Source organism: Anguilla anguilla, chromosome 17 (genome assembly GCF_013347855.1).
Source record: "Anguilla anguilla isolate fAngAng1 chromosome 17, fAngAng1.pri, whole genome shotgun sequence".
In the NCBI taxonomy this organism is placed as follows: Eukaryota; Metazoa; Chordata; class Actinopteri; order Anguilliformes; family Anguillidae; genus Anguilla; species Anguilla anguilla.
In genome coordinates, this window is record NC_049217.1 from 4,419,399 (window position 1) to 4,441,066 (window position 21,668).

A 21,668-nucleotide genomic window follows, 5' to 3' on the forward strand; every position below is an offset into this window, starting at 1 on the left:
CTTTGGAAATAGGAAGGACTCAATGATCATCCTCTGGGGCACGAATATGAGCTGGTAGCGGAGGGAAGGAGTATACATTTTTCGAGTATTGGAGCCCAAGTGAGAACGGAAACCAGTTCATATTTGGGTTGTTTTCTCATCTGCAATTGAGTCATGCCTCAGCAAAAAGTCAATAGAGCCATCTAGACAGTCAGTTTTCACGTTGCCCCTCCCCAGTAAATATTTAGCAAAAATGAAGTACAAATGATGATTGACAGTGATGTTCCCACACTGCCACACATGGCTTTTAGTGCACGTCCACATATCAGGAACTTGGTCGCACGAAGAACCGACAATCCTAAATGGAAAAACTACAAATCTTAGAACTCGATTCCACTCCGTGAAATGGGTATCAGCTAAAGCAGGAGGGTGAGCAGTCGGTGAACTCAAGCAGAGGGCTCAGCTCCACTCATTAAAAGTCAGAACACCTCCCATTGCTGAGACCCAGGATTGAACCAGGATCTTCAGCCTAACGCTCACCCAGCTGCACAAATGATAAATCTGTAGACAAATAGTTCTCAAAGACAGCTAGTTGTACTCTTCATCTTCGCATAAAATATTTTCCATGTAACAAAAATAATCATACCACATTGTTTTCCACTTTTAACTGGAATATCCTGAAAATGTAGATTCTGAAGGTCAGGCCTCAAAACCCTTATCTATACAGTCATTAAAGTTTTCATTCAGTGAAAGTTTTCAATTCAATTTGCAGACTGCATTCAAACTTAAAAGGAATATGGATTTTTGTGCTGTGTATAGCTACGCAAGGTCTCTGACCCCAAATAGGCAATAAAGTAATAACACTTTCAAGGGCGAAAATCTGAAGACATTTTGTGTACATTTGAGAGACCTCTGGTGTGGCCCTAATTGCCCCAAAGGCATTCCTTTGGTGTTTGCAATGGGGAGGGGGACCAATTGACAGTGAGGAAATGGATTACATTACTGTACTCACACAGAGCAAGTTTGCCAGATCAGTGTACATCGCCTGTTTCTTAAAGGTGGTAGTCTAAAAAGTAGATATCCAACATACCCAAACCCCGACTAACAGTTAGTCTACAGGTTAACTTGTAGGCTATGTACAGCATGTGTAGCTTATGGTTCATATATATGCATTATTATTATTATTATTATTATTATTATTATTATTATTATTATTAATATTATTATTATTAGTTATGCATAATAAACAGTCCAGAGACGATATCTCTATAAAAACATGTATGCAACTTACAAAAATTCCAAGTTACTTATGCATACAAAGCACTGTCTATAAAACTTTAATTAAAACCTGATAAATCTGGGCCTGCCATTAGAAGTAATGATATCAAAATTAAGCCAAGTTACAACAAACAATATTGGCTAATAATATCTTAGCTCCCAGAAATTAGGCTAGCTCTATTCCAAAGCAATGCTGCTGTCCAATGTTTCCTAAATAATTTAATGTAACTTGGCCCTGCATTTTTCATCTTACCATCTGAAAAAAATTTGACAATTTCTTAATGCACCTTTTTACCAACTCAAACCTGGCTATTCTGTTCTTGAGGTGTATCACTGGTTTGCATCTTGCAATGAACCCCTGCGGTTATGCTGATGTAGTCTTCTCTATATGGTAGTCTTTGACACATCCTGGAGAGTATTCTTAATTTGTTCAACAGTTAAAAAGGTTGTTTTTCTTCACAATCAAAAGTATTCTTTGGTCTTCCACTACAGTGGTCTTCCGTGGTCTACCAGGTTGTTTGCTATTACTGAGCTCACTAGTGTGCTCTCAATAATGTACCAGACAGATGGTTTTGGCACACTCAACATCTGGGCTTTTTCTCTTATTGATTTGTTCAGATTTTTCCACCCATTGTTGGCCTGGGTTACTGGCATTAACACTTAATTGGTCCTCATGCTGAAAGACAACAGCAACATAGTCAAAATTGCACACCTAAAAATCTAGGACTCCAGACTGAGGATGCAAATTTCATGCAATTATTTTAATCGATCATTGGTGCCCATTAATCAATTAATAATGATTAACTAATAAGCTCTAAAAAAATCTACTATGTGGCCTATAAAAGAAAAGATGCAAAATAGGCCTTCCAATGAATAAATTGTATATATCGCAGAGGTTGAAAATCTTCATTGTGTATTCAAGCCATAACGACCAGAAACAAAACTATACAAGCACAGATTACTGGACTGAGAAATCTACGCAGGACAAGAGATACAGCCTACATTTTCATTACAGGCTGGCTGAACTGTCACTAAGATATGACCAAAGTTATTGCTTATTAATGCATCACTTTGTACTGTAATAACCACTTTAGTTTTTCTTCTGACAACATTTGTAGCAGCCAATGCAGCCTTATAATAAAAAGACCACATTAATATTCAGTAGTGCACATGGTTTTCTATACTGCAAGTGGTAGGCTATTCATTTAACAAAATAGTACCCAACTTTGTAATGCAGGCCTCTTGATGTGCAGGAAACAAAAAAGTTAAGTAAGGGTGTGAAATAGAATGAAGTAGTATGAAACCCCCAACAAAAGACCACAAATACCTATTCCTAAAGGCAGTAACATACAGCCATAACATAAACAAGGAAGACAGAAATAACTCAGAAATAATAATTTTATCTTTCCAATTCCATACAGAAATGACATGAAGACCTGACTTGGACGCACTTTTGGCTAATTCTTTTTGCTTAGACACTTTACATACCACCTTGAATGCCTGGGTGTTGGGAATATTACAAATTAAACTTATTAATAGGAAGTAGTCGAGAATTAGTAACTAGTTAATAGTAAGTGAGCAGACACAACCTTTCCTCCCATATTTCTATTGAATTGATTAATATACTGTAATCTCTTATGTGGACAACACACACTCAAAAGGCCATCATACTTTTTAAAATATTGTCGTACCACTGATAATCCAGAATAAGAAAATATTTGTCCCGAATACTATTGTTTCATGTTTCTTTTATCATGTGACACTCTATATCTAAACTGAATTTTTGCCCATGTATCCTTCACTCCTGCCACCAATTTCTGTGCCGTGCTATAATGGTATTTTATAAAGCCCGACCGATGCCAGATTTTTGGGTCCGATGCCGATCCCGATTTTGGAGAGTCCTAGCCCACCAATTACCGATGTTTTGACCGATATTTTGTCAAAAAGTGCAACATTTTCAAATCAATTTGAAAAACATATATTTTATTAAAGTTTCTATATTTAAGAACATTTAACTTATAAGCAAACAAATAAAAATAAACACACAAAGAACTTTTTAGATAAAAAAAGTAAAAGATGATAATAAATTAAATATATATTAACACCATCTTTAAGTGTGTGAAATCAAAATAACACCACACCTTGCTTTTACTCCTTTCTTTTCCAGCCATCTATTATTATTATTGTTGTTGTTCTTATTAATTTGTTATTATTATTTCTTAGTATCTATTCTCAGTACATTAATTATATTTTCTTATTTTATTCCTACTACATGATCTCAAAGAGTAAGACTATCTAGTGACTAGATGACACACTCGCTCGCAATAACGCATTCGCTATTGACACAGCCTCATTATTTCTTAGATATTCTCAGTAAGTTAAATGAATTATATTTTATTATTTTATATCTACTACATAATCTCAAAGAGTAAGACATTATCTAGCAGAGCTAAAGAGTGAATCAAGTGTAACGTTAGATGAAATTAAATTGACTGGATGAAATACGTGAAAAAAACTACAATGCGCTTTCCTGCAGGTTACCCGCGCTAACTGTTGGTTGATTCACTTCTCCAACAGCAATCCTTCTCTCATGTTATCACGACAAAGCTAGATAACATGGCTTAAAACGATCCATGTTATAAGTGTTTTATCTGCGTTTTTACTGTCTGGTTAGCTTGCTACGATGACGCGTGACTAGATGACACACTCGCTTGCAATCACGCGTTGGCTATTTACACAGCATCATACAGTAGCTAATATCATTATCTCAGATAAAAAAAACAAATGTGTGATACAATAAATCACCATTTTATTTTTTATTTATTTGAGAATACAGCGATGTCCTCTGGAAATGTAGATCCTACGCTGCTTATGTGCTCACTGCCACTTCATAAAGGCTTGCTAGCCAGCTAGCTTGCTAAAGTGAACCAAATATGTTAGCTAGCTAGCTCGCTTGATAATGAGGATTGATAAACATAGTGGTCGTATAAACGCATTTCATTAAAAACTTTAACTAAATATACATACCTTTATTGCGGCAATCGCATCTGTGCAGACAAGTTTTGCAGTGGAGAATACTGGATGAGGCACGAGTGACAAACGTCTTATTAGAGAAGTAGCGCGTCAGCTGCTACAGTTCACACTTGTATTAGAGCTCCCTCTACTGGATAATTCTAGTAAATAGCAATTACCACGTTCGAACAGACAAGTACAGATAAACAATCATTGCACATGACACAACAAAAAACATGTAGGCTACGCTGTTATACTAACTGTCTTGTTGTACATAGTACATACTAACGTAGGATGTAGTATGTAGTAAATTAGTAGGCTTATGTTGGTTGCAACCTCACCGCTGGATGCCACAAATCCACTGTACCTTTAATTGATCAAAGATGGATGGTTGGTGCACAATATTGTGATAGGTCACAGATGCTTTTATGTCATTTTTTGGCATATTAAAATAAATCGTCCCATTTAGTGGCCTTAAAAAACATATATACACAGTGACAGGTGATACTGATGAAAATAACGAATCAGGTGCATAATAATAAAAATGATTTAAAAAAGAATGTAGCTAGCTATAGGTTATTTCAAGGACATTTTATTTTCTTACATTGTCAGCTGTTATTTCATTAGTTAGTTATATATAGAAAAGTTCCAGAGTTCAATCCAGATAGCATGTTTAAAGGATCATTCAAGGAAATGAAATACAATGGATAAATAAATAAGCGCATACAAAACAAGCTATTTATAATGCCAGAGAAAATACATTTAAAGGTTATAAATATGTAGGCTACCTTGTGGCTAATGCAAATTAAATTAATAACATATTTTGTTTTGATTAGATTACAATTCTTTGTAGATTATTGGTAGCGAACGGGGATTTGACTGGATTTCACTACCAAGAATTACATGAACTCACGGCTTCCTTACGACAGTGCATATTAACTTACGAACCATAATTCCTGCTGAAGGCTTGTATCGGTTTAATTGCTGGATAGGCATTTCCCTGCTGCTTATCCAGAAGAAATCGTTTTCGGCTGAATGTTTAAAGTTAAATCCTGAAAAATCTGCAAAAATCCGCAAAAAAACCGGAGTATTTACGAATATAATGCTGTACTGCCATCGGAAACAGCGCAGGCGCGGTGGCCAAGTGGTAAGGCGTCGGTCTCGTAAACCGAAGATCGCGGGTTCGAACCCCGTCCGTGCCTACTAAAGGGGCAACTGACATTGAAAGAGATGTTTTTTATACTTTAAAAATTCCAAGACGGCTTTAAGTCTTTGTCCTCACACTGCCAATTGTAGGGATTGACTACTGAATTCAGCAACAAGGGTGAATATGGCACACATTATAGTGAGTTCAGTAGAATGACTACACTGTAAGTACAGGAACCAGGGCCATTTCCCTTATTTTGCAATGGCTCCTAATAACATCTTATTGTAACCATAACAGTAACATTAACCTCTGACCAAAGATAGTGGTGACTACAACCTGTTTCGACAATATTTTGTTTGCACTTCACAGATACATCAACTGGAGCAGTGTCTTAAACCAGAAATAATATCAGTACAATTATTTTCATCATCATTGGCTAATCATAGTCTAATGTAACAACATTAAAAGCTTGTCTCAAATACTTTTTTTGGTAAACTTTGCTGTACCATTGTCATTCCAACCACTATTTGGTAGCCAATGGTAGATAATCTTTTCCAGCATTTATAAATGGGAGACTGAACAATACCTTACCAACAATACCTGAACAATACCTTACCAATACCACCCTGTGTACGATTGAGACACCACTAAAAATCTTAACTCTGTTAAAAAGGGGCATAATTGTTTTTCAACATGTCAAAAGCTTGATGTTTTTCCTATTTACACATCATTTACAATTGTGACGGCAGGATCTTTTAGCTGTGAGGCGAATGTGCTACCACTGCAGTACCGGGAGGCCTCCAACAAGGAGTGACAACTGCATTTAGTGGACTGCCGTTTCTACATACCCTGTCATTCTTGGAAGTGAAACCCAATCAAATTATTTTCTGCTACCAGGAATCTACCTGGAATTGCTGGCTATACCAATCAGCACTCATGTCTCGACAAAGAACTGACCAGTCAGGGGCTGTATCGCCACCATGAATAATGACCCATGAGAGCCAGAGCATCTCGAACCAGTATTTACCAAGAATAAGCCAATCACTGCACAAGTTTGTGGGCTTACGAGAATGTTGTTACAGAGACACACATCTTTCAGTTTTTTCCACTTTGTGTACACCCCGCTGACTAACTGGGAGATACACCTCCAGTGTCTCGTCTCACCTCCAGCTCACACTAAGAAAAACGGCTCTGGATTAGTGACAGTGGGAAAAGTCAAGCATGCAGTTCCAGTTCCGCCCACAGGATGGCGACAGTGTTTTGCTGAAAGTCCTGCACCAATAGTATCTCTCTCCTGGCATAGCTATCCAAGGCTCACAGAAGAAGGCCCAGCGTCACGACAGAATGCCACTGTGTTAGAGCCTAATATTTCTCATACTTACCTGTGCTATCTACTCCGGAGAATTTCAACGCATTAGAGCCGACCAGTCCTCCCGCTTATTTGTACCATCTTCACGTGAAAATTTCAGAACGCATGGGTCGCGCATGAACAATGGCACTGTCAAGCCACCGTTTCCAGAGACAGGGTACATGGTGCCCACCTGTCCCTGGCGTTCCACGGATCCTGCTGAACATGCCAAATTTAATTTGGATGAAAAGCCCAGAGAGGTAACCGATCTCTACTCATGTTGCATTTACAGGAGTTCAGCTGCCACAAACACCACCAGGACAAGGTAAATAAAAGTTCTCATTTTAAGAACTCATTAAAACAATTAAAACAGTTAAATCATGCAGTCAACCCCCACCCCCAACCCCCTTACTACAGGGGTAATTCCCTCTACTCACCCACTCCCCATGCTCATGGAGATGCTTCCCAGGTTAGCTATATGCCACACTCATAGCACATGATTAGCCAAACCAAAGATCCACCCAGCTAAAACCGGGAAAGTACACTTGCTCTCAGAAACGCACACTCACACATGTACACATCCGCACACACACCCACTCACACCAACTTTCATGCACACACACACTCCCACTCATGCACACATTCATACACACCCACACAAACAGGCACTCACATACGCATCCACACACACCCACTCACATTCATAAACACTCATTCACACACTCCCTTACACACACCCACCCACTCACACACACTCATTCACACACTCACACACATACCCACTCATATTCATAAACACTCATTCACACACTCCCTTACACACACCCACCCACTCACACACACCCATTCACATTCATGAACACTCATTCACACACTCCCTTACACACACCCACCCATTCACACCCACTCACACACACCCATTCACACACTCACATACACACCCACTCACACAGCTTGCTTCTTCTGCAACCACGGGAACTGCCCTCGCTGTTCTACACATAGGAAACAAAAACATAAGGCAGAACTATTTTATGAGAGGAACAAAATTGGAATGCACTCAATTTGAAAAAGACTTAAAGAGTAATAGTTGATCAAACCCTTCCAGGTTCTAGGCACTGTGCTGTAGCAGTAAAAAAAAAAAAAAAAGGCCAACTGGATGCTAGGATATATAGCCAGAAGTACTGAGTATGAATCCAAGGAAATTATACAATACCTTTGTCTGGAAAAGGTTTATAGAAAAGCCATTACACGCATTCCAGGTAATGAATAAATGCACATCGAGTCATTTTCTGAGTGAGATTTCTTTGCATGTGCAAAACATATTTGTGAACCAATTATTTTTATTTGTGAAATAGTTACATTTATTTGTGAGCCACCTACATTTCTTTGCGGACCAGTTGCATTTATTTGCAGATTTATGTGTGAACCAATTATTTTATTTGTAAGTTACAAAAACTATTTGTCAATCTCACTTTATTCATGGGATGTTTGTGCTATGTATTTATTTATGAGACAATAATACCTGCCATTGGTCTTCACCAGAAGAGTTCGGAGTTGTAGCCATGTAGCCAACACCAGGTGGCCAAATAATTATGTTCAGCAGGGAAAGGTAACGTACTGCAACCTTGTTCACAATTGCTCTAGTTCACCGGTGCAGTGCGTAGCTTAAGGCATCAGGATCGATTGCGCTCATGATAAGTTTTAAATTCATCGTAGATTGCATTTTAAATACTTTCTGGATGTGGGTGTTTTGTTCGACTGTTTTCACTAATCAGTTCAACTGTTATTTTGTTTCAACGCTTGTCGGTCCACTAGGTGGCATTCAGACACCTACAATTGATGGTGTGTGGTGGAGTAACTTGTCTTCTTTTTCCCACGGCGTGCAGGCAGGACTGCCGCCGTGGGCTACGCATGGCAAATTGTGGTCACTCACTCACTCACGGACGACCTTTGAGGGACGTTTAGTCGGACGCATGCGCAGGTGGTGCCAGCTAAAAAGTGTCTGCGGAAGTGAGTTGCGCCGTGGGTCTGGACGGTTACGTGCTTGTTAAATAAACAATTCTCAATATACATACAGATGCATTTTAGTTCTTAATCAAAAGATGAAATCCGTAGAAATACCATTGCTAAACAATCACTCCCATTAAATTGCGCATCTGCCTGATGTGCATTCAGCACTGTACATTATTTGTTTAGGTACCGTGATATTAAATTAGGTAATGTCAAGCGCTCTCTCCCTGATCCACTAGCACCCCTGGCACCCCTGGCACCCCTGATATACTTTATTGAACCCTGTGGGGTAATTTGTCCTCTGCATTTGACCCATCCTAGTTACTTAGGAGCAGTGGGCAGCTGCCGCTCTTGTGCAGCGCCCGGGGACCAACTCCAGTTCTGAGGCAAGTGCCGTGGTCAAGGGTACCTCCAGGAGCGCACCTAACACGCATGTCTTTGAGTGTGGGAGGAAACCGGAGTACCCGGAGTAAACCCACGCAAACATGGTGGGAACATGCAAACTCCGCACAGAAAGGCCCCAAGCCGAGATTCAAACCCACGACCTTCTTGCTGTGAGGTGACAGTGCTAACCACTATGCCACCGTGTCCGCCCTTGTCAAATAAGCCTATTAACAACTTAGCAGCCAGCTCATAATTGTGGATTTTTATTATTGAATGGCCAAACATTTACTACTACAGCCACCATATCAGCTGACATTAAGTCAGTAGTTTATAGCTAATGCTAATCAAAACGAATGGTAGACTGACAAATTTAAGTTAGAATAACAGCATAATCATTAATAACATGGATACACAAGCAATCAGTAAATATCCAGGAGACAAGCAATCATTACATTTGACTCAGAATGTCATAAACAATGAAAGAAGTAACAGTTTTTCATACCACACTTTTGTTAGCAACCTGACGTTAGTTTAGACAGGAAATTGCAAACAAGTATATAACCATATCTGATGAAAATCACTTAGAATTAATGACTTTTAGACAGTGCTTTGTATGTGTGAGTAACTTGGCATTTTTTTATGTTGAAAATGTGTTTTTCATCAGATATCGTTTCTTTTTGTACTGTGTTTGTTATGAGTAAGTGATAACAGTAATTCATATATAAATGTAGGTTATGACAGGCATGCATATACATGAATGCATGCAAACACAGTCTACATTCTGAAAGAAACACATACACTGCCTTCGGAGAGTATTCAGAAAAAGTGAAGGGGTCTGAATACTTTCCAAAGGCACTGTCGGCATGGATTCAATCATTTTTCCTTTACAATGACAAATAAATTAAAGTGTATGTCATATTTTTAAATGGAAGTGATTTTAATGGGCTGATGTACATGACAGTCCTACTGATTGTTTGTATGTCAGTAGAGGATCTATAGGGCTAGCTAACATTAATTTAGAAATGTGGCATTGCAAGATAGCTACAGTAGCCTAGGTAAAACATTTATCAGTACAGCAGTGAATGTGAACGGTTTGACTTGAAGAAAATTGATATACTTGGCGTGAAGAAGTCATTATTTTGCAGCAGTTTCTATACGACTGGTAATGTTAATTACTGGACCGAATTGCAACGCAGATATTAGTGCTTAATTTCATAGGCGTCTGTACTGACGTAATACACTTGGTCTGCTGCCTCTTGGCAAGGTAGCTAACATTAAACTCATTGAAAATGCCGAAAGTGGTTCTATCCTAGGTGTGGTTGAAAAAACACAAAATACCCTAAGTTTGGGGCTTTATTGTGTGGACGTGTGAAATTGTTTGTGAATTCTGTCTCTTGTATTTGGGTCAGAAGGTACAGATGAATGTTTTTAAGGGCGGAAAGTCAGTTCAGTTATTTCGGTAGGGTACCCTAAAAAGTGTCCAACTCTGAAGTGCTGTATATGTATGGGGCATACAGCCTCACCATGCCGTAACTTGGCAGGATGGCATACCTGCTATCCCGACATAACAATATATATTAAAAAATATATAACAACGACAACAGAAGATAAAAAATTATTTAGCTTAGTCATATACATTCATTCTGTAGGCTATATATCCATAAACAAAATAACTACATAAGAATAACTAAATAATTGAGGGGGGATCTGTGAAAACAATTAATACAACAAATACTGACTAGGTGAACAAACATAAACACCATGTATATCACATTGCTTGCTTGTGGCATAATTTTGCTTAAAGGAAATGTTCAGGAGAAATAAAGTCATAATTCATGCATGGCTTTCCAGGCTTATCTGATGAGAAGGCACTCAATCGCTTCATTGAGGCAGCAAATCACATTTGTTGCAGATAGTGGACTAGAAATGGATCTTACATTGTGCGGCAGGGCTAGAGCACTCAGCAATCTTAATATCTGTCGCTTTTACATTAGCTAATTTAACATAACTTCACCGAAACAATAGGGGAGAGCGGGGCTAAACCTAACACGGGGTAAAATGTAACACAGACTTTTTAGGTATATGTATCAAGCTTGAACGACGTATTTCAAGTTAAACAAACAGAATTACCATCTCTTTTCTCCAACGAACGGAGTTCAATAAATATTTCATAAGACATTGCCAAAAGTCGTTTTTGGCTATATGCAAGTGAATTTTTGTTACCAGAGTGTTTTTCAGCTACTGTATTATGTGTGTATGTCAAGGAATGCAAATGTATGTAATCATAAACAGTCATTTACTAGCCCATCTGCTTCAAGGTTCGACATGTTGTGCGTTCAGAGATGCTCTTCTGCATACCTCGGTTGTAACGAGTGGTTATTTGAGTTACTGTTGCCTTTCTATCGGCTCGAACCAGTCTGGCCATTCTCCTCTGACCTCTGCCATCAACAAGCATTTTCGCCCAGAGAACTGCCGCTCACTGGATATTTTCTCTTTTTCGGACCATTCTCTGTAAACCCTAAAGATGATTGCGCGTGAAAATCCCAGTAGATCAGCAGTTTCTGAAATACTCAAACAGCCCGTCTGGCACCAACAACCATTCCACGTTCAAAGTCACTTAAATCACCTTTCTTCCCCCTTCTGATGCTTGGTTTGAACTTCGGCAGATCGTCTTGACCATGTCTACATGCCTAAATGCATTGAGTTGCTGCCACGTGATTGGCTGATTAGATATTTGCGTTAACGAGCAGTTGAACAGGTGTACCTAATAAAGTGGCCTGTGTGTGTGTGTGTGTGTGTGTGTGTGTGTGTGTGTAAATATATATATATAGTGATATAGCATGCTAGCTTGCAAGGATTGCTGGAAAGGCAATTGAACAAACACCCGCCCGGTGGGGTTCCACCGAACGGGGTTGTTAGCCTGTTGCCAGTAAATTATTAATTAACCAATTGATAAGATTTGTTAAACTCAGACTGGTTCTTCGTACATATATTTAACTCAACATTATTAAGACCGTTTGGTGAACCCTGCGTTGCATTCGTTTTTACCCCAACCTTGGGGTTAAATGTAACATTTCACTCTTGGTACTTTTGGTCAAATTGCTAGTGAATGGTATGTCCCAGAAATTTCACTGTGGTGTGCAAGTATAGCCGAGGGTTGTACGTTCTTTGTATTGACCTATCACTAGTATTATTTTCAGAAATATTTTCAGAATTTAGCCAAATACGAAAACCGTTAGTTATTTCCCCGCTCTCCCCTAACTAACAGTGCTGAATGTTCATTACACAGATACAGATTAATAGGCACGATCGTTTAGCAACAGATAATATCTCTAATGAAGTCGTCTGGTCTGACCTGATTTGGTGAAGCAATTTCAACATTATTGGTTTTGAAATTCACCATGCGACGCTCATTTGACTGTCACGAAAACGCATTTTACGTGGGACAAGATTTGCGAAAAAAAACAACAATAGTTTGACAGCACATTGACAACATGTGACTCCAGACGTCAAATTCGCGTTTTTTTTTACCCCCCTGGTCTTCCATAATATCGTTCAGTTCTTGGCAGCAGTAGAGGACTGAATTGCACGTGTACAAACGTGAAATGGCAACTGTAGCAGCAGCGTGGAAAAAGTTATTGACCGTTCATGATGCGTTACATTTATACCGACGCTCCCCTATTTGAGTGTATGACAGCTGTTAACATATGACTATTTACCTTTATCGTAGCAGCAAAACTATAACGGTTGACGGAGGCTCAGTTCCGACTTCAACAGCACCCTTTGCCGGAGGGGCAAGCAAAACCCTCATTACAGAAAACGTTTTGATGTCTAGAAATGTCCCTCCACGAATTCTATATTTGGACGTGATTTCTTGGAAAATAAAACTGGTCAGGACTCCATATACAGTACTACATGCGCTAAACTTTCTCTCCATTTTTAAAGCGACAGAAACGAGCTCAGTGATCAGTGGTGTGTGAATCTCTACGTAGCTTTCCGGTTGGACACGCGCTAACACGGACCCTCCCGACTCAAAACCTTAAAGGGACTACTCAGCGATAAGCCGATGTGGTGTGATTGGTGTTGATATATGTTTGGATATTTTTAAAGCTTTAGTGTATATACCGATATTTATAAATAAAATGTGGATCTCCCTCTTATGGCCCGTGCTTACCGCATGGTGTGAACATGAAGAAATGTTTGAAGAGCTGGCAATGTGATAAAAAGCAGCGAGTCAGGACCGCCAGACACGGCTCATCTCACCACTAGGCGCACGTAGCCTACTTAAAGAAACAACGGCATAAAAAACCAAGCATACGTGCCTCATCGGCTGCTGAATGCTTGGAATAATTAGGGTAAGTTCACAACAATTATTAAATGTGAGTTTTAATCAGTTGGAAAGATGCTGAGTGTCTTTTTAGAACCGTGTTCTCTCGTACATCGCCTGTTTCACATGGTTAGAATGGCTAGCAGGCGTGAGAATATCTATATTGCTTGCAGAATACAACGTGATTATTGCAAAATATTTACGCGTCAACGCTCAAATATATTAAACCGCAAGTGATAGACGGCACCATTATTTTTTAAATAGTTTCACGCCGGTTTTCTTTTAGCCCAGTAACACCGTGTGTTTTCTTTTTTGCCCTTTCTCTTCCCGACTGAATGCAGACAGATTGTGTCTGAAAGCGAGCGTACCTGAACTCTCCTGGGAATAACCATAACACTGTCTGCGACTCAATCAGGTTAAACGCCCTACAGAGACTTTCTAAGTCTCAGACATAGCAAACAGTGGTCTTAAAATATGTACAGAATTATATTGACTTTATTGCAGACTGATGTCGAGGAGAATCAATGTAAACTATTTATATTTGAAATAAAAATTACATAACTACACGCCTCCCGAGGAATCTTTTGATAACTGTTTTTTTTTGCCCACTCAGCTGCGTGCGCAAGGCCCGGTGTAATCAGCGCCTCAATATTTATGAATGTAATTATCTCAATTACCATAGGCTATATATGCTTACGAGGCAATTTCCGTTTTAAAGTGAATAGCCTATATGATTTTTGTTTTGCGCATGGTTCCTTCACAAAAAAGTTCAACATTTTTATGTGAAGCACTTTGAGCTGCATTTTATGTATGGAAGGTACTATATAAATAAAGTATTATTATTATTATTATTATTATTATTATTATTATTATTAACATCGATAAGATAAGGCGTTGGGTATTGTATATTTATGATAATTACGTGGTGTGGTGTGTTTACTGAAAAACACTACTGGGTCTGTAGTTGCTTAAGCATCGGCTTCATTTTTGCAGGAACAGTTTGACTACGGATTAAAACCATATCGTATAATAGGGAAAATATGACACATTTTAGGCAGTAAAACTCTGCTTAAGTATATATAACATTAGTTAATTTAGTTGAATGAATTCGCAACATTACATTGGAAACGCAAAGATAATTCAAACCATAGTCATAGGTTGGTTAGTTTTGATTGTGATTTGGGTTGCGAGATCTTGGGGGCAAGGTGAGTTTAATTGAAATCCAACTGGCCCTCAAAGTCCCGCTACCAACACTCACGCTCTCAGCTTCAAACAAGATTTTCCCAGCTTCATACACAGTAGCCTGTCAGAACAGAGACATTCTCAGCTTTGTACAGTAGTCGCCTATCAGAACATATACGTTCTCAGCTTCACACACAGCGGCCTATCAGAACACAGACTTTCCCAGCTTCCTACACAGCCTTTCAGAACAGAGATGGCTTTGCATTAGAAGAGAGCTATGACACATTTAAAAAAATTTCTAACGCTCAGCTTTCATGGGTCCCCAGAAGGGTCCGTGTTAATAATCCTACAGATATAACACATCTGTGCCAAAATGCCAGCATCATGCCTAATCTTAGCTTTGCAGAGTGACTGTCAAGGCAAGCACATCGCTGTCATATCTGCTTTCTCATTAACTAGCAGCAGCACGAATTAACTAATGCAGGTCACACAGCCACCCTCACAGCCTAGTAATGGCCTGTACAATGCACATTGGGATAGGCTCCAGCACTCCCCGTGACCCTGTCCAGGATAAGCAGGTATAGGTGACGGATGGATACTATTATAAAGGACCTACTACTGCCAATACTACTAAATAATAAAATACTATTACTAATAACAAAATACTACTTATTATGTAGATAATAAAAACACTACATGAAGCTATAATAGCTATAACCCCTGCTTTGCACATTTATAAAACTTTGACATATTTGTCACCTTTGTTTAAATACCAGGCCAGTACCCAAATGCAGTACCGCAGGGAAAATGAGGGGCTTTTGGGGGCAGTTGTGTCTCACCATCATAATGCCCCTAAAAATCCTTATTGCCCTTGCACTTGTCACCCTAATGTTAGGCAGTGTATTCCCATGCTTCTTCCATTTGGACTCAGTTGATTAAATGATCAGCCATCGGACCTGTGACGCATTCAATTGGGTTTTTGAAGGTAACAGTGCAGATAAATTCATTTAAAACATCTTTACAAAACTGCATTGCTCGTTTGCATATAGAACTAAATAATCTATGGGAAATGCATGTCATGCAAATGATTTATCAATTATATCTCAAGGATGTGCGGTAAGGTTTTGTAATTTTTAAAGACTAAAGCTGTCTAGCTGTTGTGGCTGTTACCATTAGGTATGTACTCTTCAAACGTACTAAACAAGAGCAGTGTTTAACATATACATATATGATGTACAAACACTAACACAAACGTGTGATAACCATACTTTAATAAGAGTGGTGTTTAACATTATACGAAACAAATGACTAACCTGGGTAAGAATGTGCGATTGTCATACTTTAACGAGACTGGTGTTCAAGATTAAAACATTTATTTTTTACTACCATTGGTAAGCATGTGGGATTACCATCTCATATCAATACTGAAATAAACCTGTGTAAAATTATTTTGGAGGACAGAACAGCTTACTTAAATTTATACTGCTAAAATGATAAAATAGCAAATTTATTTCCAAGAAACATGTGTTGGAGTCATCACTAGATAACGCTTTCATATGTTTATGAAAATGATTTGTGTATTATGTATAAAAACATTTTGTAATGGCATTACGAGAGAAATGTCCTATAAACAGAAAATAAAATCAAAAAATCAACAGAGTGGTTCACAATAAGTTCATCCGCACCAGTCCTTATGAGTAAATCTCTAGTAAAGCGTGCCTGGTCACACATATTAGTATTGAAAGCGTATGACAGGACGCAAGCTCTGCTAAATGTGTTTAGCGGTTGGCTGCATCACTGCTAAAGAAACTGCACAAAATAGTACTCTGCGGTGAAGTTCACTGAAAGTCATACATTCAAACTGTGCTAAACACACGTGGTTCAGCTGTTACAGAAGCTTACGCTGACTTCAGCATTGATATTGGTATTGAGGTAGGTGCCATTTAAACTCGTGAGATTTACCATGTATACACTGTCTTGGGCTCATTAGTTTTATTTTGTTTTGTTTCTTTAAGTTTATTTTTAGGAACTCGATTAAATCATGTTGGGCCTGTCTGCAAAGTCGGAAACAAGCTTCCAAAAATGTAGAGAATAAATTATTTGTATTTGATGTTTATCTGTCCATGAAGGTCAACTGAGATCACATTTTCATTTTGAATGAACGTAACTAAATGTTCATTTAGCTTTAGTGGGATGGTGGAGGTAATGCAAAGCACATTTTCATGAATGTAATAGACCTAAAAGCCTGTGTTGTTTAATGAAAACCGTAACACTTATAACTCTGTAAGCGGAGCTGAGGGTGAAACGCATTGTGTTTAGGGTGAACCCAGCCTGCAGTTCAGGGGTGTCAGCTGGTGAAGTCATTAGTGGCAGGCCGGATGATGTTCTGTACTGCAGCATTCTGTTCCTCCGGCTCCGCCCGTCTCCAGTGTGCACCCTCACCTATCATGTGACCAAACCAGGGGTTTGGGGGGAGACCCCTCAAGCTTGGTTGTGGGTTATGGGGCACATCATCACCCATGCTTTTCCTACTACATAGTTTTACCCTATTCACTGCAAAAAATAAATAAATAAATAAAATGAACAATTTTTACATTACATTTATTTAACAAGCATTTCAGCCTTATATTTAGATGCAGAATCTTATTTATATAACTTTTTTGCCAAATAAGACAAAAAGATTGCCACTGAGGTGAGACTGTTTGACTCATTTCAAGATTTGCCAATGACGTAAGACAGCTTCACTTGACAAGCAAAAAGTAGCTTAAAACAAGCTAATTCAATTACGTGAGAAAGTATTTCCCCCCTTCCTGATTTCCTCAATTATTACAAATTTGTCACACTGAATAGTCTCAGATCTTTATACAAAATGTAATATTAGACAAAGTTAACCTGAAAATTATTATCTAATTTATTTAATGAAAAAGAACAATCATATACCTGTACATATCACCCATGTGAAAAAGTAATTGCCCCCTTAAACTTAATAACTGGTTTCACCACCTTTGCAGCAATAACTGAAACAAAACTCTTCCTATGATCTGATATCATTCCTTCACATCACTGTGGAGGAATTTTATCCCACCCTGCATTGCACAACTGCTTACTTGAGAAAAATTGGTGCGTTTTTGAGCATGAACTGCTTGTTTCAGGTCCTGCCGCAGCATTTCTACTGGGTTCAAGTCAGGACTTTGACCTGGCCAGTCCAAAACTTTAATTTTGTTTCTTTTGAGCCATTCAGGTGTGGACTTGCGTTTGTGATTTGGATCATTGTTTCACTGCGTAACCCAGTTGTTCTTTAGCTTCAGCTCACAGACAGATGCCTGGACATTCTCCTTATGAATGTTCTGGTACAGAGCAGAATTCATGGCTCCTTCAATAATAGCAGGTCGTTCAGGTCCCGAGGCAGCAAAGCATTCCCACACCAGCACACCACCATGTTTGGCTGTTGGTACTGTGTGATGTTCTTACTGTGAAATGCTGTATTTACTTTATGCCAGGCATAACATAAGGGCGACCCGTGTCATCCAGAAAGTTTCACTTTTGACTCATCTGACCATAGAACATATCCCAAAAGTTTTGGGGGTCATCCATGTGGTTTTTTTATACAGATGTAAGATGAGCATTGATGCTTCTTTTGGGTAGCAGTGGTTTCCTTTTTTTGTCTAGCTTCTTTCTTGTTGTTTCATGAAAACTGACCTTAGCTGAGGCCAGAGAGGCCCTACAATTCTTAAAATGTTCTTCTGGTATGTTTTGTGACTTCCTGGATGAGTTGTTGCTGTGCCCTTGGAGAACTTTTTGGCAGGCTGGCCACTCCTGGGAAGATTCACCACTGTTCCAAGTGTTCTCCATTTGGAGATAATGGCTCTTACTGTGGTTCGGTCTCAGAGCCTTAGAAATGGCTTTGTAACCCTTTCCAAAAGGATATATTTCAACAATTTTTTCTCACCTCTTCTGGAATTTACTTTGATCGTGGCATAGTGTGCTTGTAGAAACTTTGGTGGCTGCTTCACTCTAATGGTAGTTCAATATGAGTGATGTTCAGATTCAGCAGGGCTGGCTGCAATCAAGCCTGGCTGTGTTCAATCAGCAGAATTTATTTTATTTAATTAAATTTGGTTAACTGGTTGATTGAGTAACTAAGGGGGCAATTATTTTATTCCATGGATAATCTTTTTTCATTAAATAAAGAAATTATAATTTAAAAATGCGTTTTGGGTTTCCTCATTTTTCCTGGCTAATATTACATTTTGTTCAAAGATCTGATTCAGTGTGACAAATAGAGGACATCATGAAGGGGCAAATAACGTTTCACAACACAATTTTCTAACTGAGAGAAGAAAATGAGATTTTAAGTCTCATTACAAGACTAAAATACTTCACAGACATTTTTGCTGTGTTGTTCTAAGAATCCTTAGAAATATTACCAATATTAATCATTTTAACTGATTAATTAGATAATTAGACATTTAGATATAAACTTAATAAGGAGATACTCCTCAACCCAGAAAGTTTGTTTGATGCAGTTGGATGATGTTCAGTGTGTTTAAAATGTTAGGAATTAGTATGCCATCAGAACAGAACCTTCCCTGTTCTTGAAAACAAATTATTAAATGTACAGTGTGATACTGAACCTCTGCTGTAGCAAAAGGGTGAATGAGTTTGACCCCAAAGCTACTCACCCCTTCTTGAAACATGTACTTGGCTGAGAAAATTACCAATTCAAAGGGAATCTTGTTTTCTCGGGCTTAGGAAGTCTTTCACGTGATTTCAAGTTCACAGTTTTCCAGGCGGGCTTGTTAAAAGGCTCTGAAGCAGCTCTTAGTGTACTGAATATTCTGTACAATGAATTCTCTTGGGAGTTCTCATAGATATTCCTCCCACACACGTCCACACCACACAGTCCGTGTCAGCCGGCTCTGTTACCAGTTCATTTGCTGGGCAGAGAACACAGCTGATGGTCATACGCAGCATATGTACATGACTGAGAGGTGAACATCGGTATAAAAACAGCTAGCAGGGCTCTTACAAACATCTGTAGCTCTTTGGGGCTTGCAGCGAACTGGACCAGAAGTAGTTATAAACACACTGGGTTATACGTAACCGTTGCCAGATTTAGGGCCATATTTTTTTAGGATTTGCGGGGCTTTCATGGACACAATGCCTATGTATTTGAGGGCGTTCTGATGCTAGACCGCAAAAATATTGGAGAGGAGAATGGAAATGTATGCATATGACCTGCTAGAGGTGATTTATCATGGCTGGTGGCTGTTGCGGCAAAGGTAATTGTGTCTGTTCTTTATCTTCGAAAAGCAGGTGTTAACTTCTCTCCAGCACAAGATCAACGTGGCCAATCATGAGAGGAGATACCATCAGCGTGTTAGAGTAGGGGGGAGTTGCCATAAATGTAGCGGTTTTCAGATTTTCAAAAAATATTTGGAAAATATTTAGGCTTCTAAAAATGAATGTTTAATTAACGACCCTGTTGGAGATTTAAGATGTAACTGTCGAGAGCATTCCCTGCACAATGCTAATGAAGTTTCCTACTGCCATTCGATGCCACTTACCAATGGGAGAGAATCCACCCCAGTCCTTGCCTGTTTATCCAAACGGAGGCTAGGAGTTAAGCATTAAAATACAACGTGCTTAAATCCAACAGACTGACATCACCCTCACATGTCCATTGACATTTTTTATTATTTGTTTTTTTTAACAAATGTTGAAAGTTCTGATTCAGTTCTTTGAACTGTCAGTGTTTCATACCTAATAAAGTCAGTGGAAAATCCCACGTGCCTAAATGCTGGTGAATGTAAATAAGCGATTTTTCCGCTGTTTCCAGATGCAGAGTTTTGCGTAACAGCAAGAAAATACATTTCCATTCCTCCTCCGCCGGGTAGGATAGGGAGGGGGTGCCTGCGCTCAGGACGGTTTGGCTTTGGGGAGGTGGGGGCGCAGTTCATGTTTAATTTTAGTTTGGATTCAATCGACATTTTTTTGGGAAAGTGAGGATTATGTCAAATATAATACATTTCGGAATCCAGTGGGTTTAACCAGTTAGAGCAGTGGTGTCAAACTCGTGTAAATTGCAACAGATATTCACGTCTAATCTAAAGACGAGGTTCAACTACCTTACAAAAAAACTAATGATTCAGATACGGACACGGTCACACAAGAAATGAATGAAAGAAAATAGCAAACCACAGCTTTCTCTCAGACCAAGATCAAAGTCCAAAAAAAAAGATTATTATGATCAAATATTCCAAAAGATGAAAACATAAAAATACTAGGTGAGCTATAAGACGAAAACGTCAACTCCTGCACACACCAAACACCACACAACACCAGGCCCAGATGCAAGGTTCCGACCCCTCAGATGGCAAGCAGCAGATATCCACCCCAGAATGTCCACCGCGGCAGATCTTACTGGCTGGTGTTAAGCCCCCCAAGGACTACTTCACAATTTTGACTGATGAGCGCAAATAATTTTTATGTATTTTCTCGTGGACATGGTTCGGTGAACATTCTGCTGTCAAAATTTAACTAGTTAGATATTAGTTATTATTAATTATTATTCTGAATCAATGTGAGCCCTGGTCTCCAGAGGCACACTCGTAAGATCCACGGAGACCAAGTGAGCCCTCAGATAATACAGGAAGCAGCTTCAGACTTCGTTGCCATCATTGGGGCTGCATTGCTCTGGCTCCCAGGACATCTCGGGGGTAAAAAAAAAAAGGCGGGAAACGCTGAGCACTCTGGGTCTTTAATGGGACAGAGGGTTCAGACGAACGCGGGTCCTGTAACATCTGCTCTCCATTAGACCCAGTTTGGGACCTCAAACTCTGCACATTGCTCAGCTGGCTGAAACCCCGTAGAGATCCGCCCGATTCCGGAAGCTTCCGGAGACCTCTGAGAGTTCAGCTTCCAGCATCTACAAATGGCCTGTTTACTCTAATGCAGGGGTTATAAAACTTTTCTCACCAAGGACCCCTTTTATGGGCGAA

The 21,668-nt window shown here is 39.1% G+C and overlaps 1 non-coding gene across 1 annotated transcript; it reads left to right on the forward strand.

The window, feature by feature from the left end:
* The first annotated feature begins 5,399 nt into the window (after positions 1-5,399).
* On the forward strand, positions 5,400-5,471 carry trnat-cgu. Its single transcript has one exon. It is a non-coding gene; the product is annotated as a tRNA-Thr (tRNA).
* Positions 5,472-21,668: the final 16,197 nt, after the last annotated feature.